Below are 918 nucleotides of genomic sequence, written 5' to 3'. Positions count from 1 at the left end.
TTATTTAAATAAAAATTTGAAAAATTAAGTTAGGGAAAGACAAATACCATATGATTACAGTGATATATGGAAATTAAGAAACAAAACAAATAAGAAAAGGGAAAAATATGAGAGAGAGAGAGGCAAACCAAGAAATAGACTCTTAACTAAAGAAAAACCNGGGGGGGGGGTGTTTAATAGGTGATGAGGATGAAGGACACTTGTAATCAACACCAGCTGTTGTTTATAATGTTTAGAATTGTTGAATCACTATATTGTACAACTGAAACTAATATTACACCATATGCTAACTGAGATTTAAATAACAACTTTTTTAAAAAGTAAAAAAAATAAAATTATAAACCAGTAATTCATTTTAGAAATATATTGTATGCCATTACATCTAAATTCTACTTTATAAATTGGAGTAGAGTTTTTTAATTTCACCAACTAGTTCCTGCACTTCATTGTTTAATTTATTCCTAAATATTTCCACAGTTTTTGTTATTAATATAAATACAATGATTTAGCTATTTATCTTCCTATATACTTACTGATAAAACCAAGAATTGATTTTTCATGTAACTGATGAACTAAAAATTCTCTAATTAATGTTAGTTTTTTTTTCCTATAGCTTGGTTTTCCCAGGTGTAAAATTTATCATCCACAAACACAAATTCTTATTTTTTTGTCTTCTGGTACCACTACGACTTCAAAACAAGGTCAAATAATCATGCTAAGGAAAGTTAGCCCTCTCAAATTCTGGTGTTACTCAAATTTATTTTTATATTTCTTAAATTAGGAAGTTACTTGCTGTTGAGATTTGAAAACAGACAGTATTAAATGCATGGTTTTATTTTATTCTCATCTTATTTAGAGTTTAGATAAAAGATAGTTGCTGGTTTCTATATTTCAACATCTAATGTATGAGCATATTTA

This window comes from Crocuta crocuta, unplaced genomic scaffold (genome assembly GCF_008692635.1).
Source record: "Crocuta crocuta isolate KB4526 unplaced genomic scaffold, BGI_CrCroc_1.0 scaffold227, whole genome shotgun sequence".
Lineage (NCBI taxonomy): Eukaryota > Metazoa > Chordata > Mammalia > Carnivora > Hyaenidae > Crocuta > Crocuta crocuta.
This window is presented reverse-complemented; position numbering follows the sequence as displayed.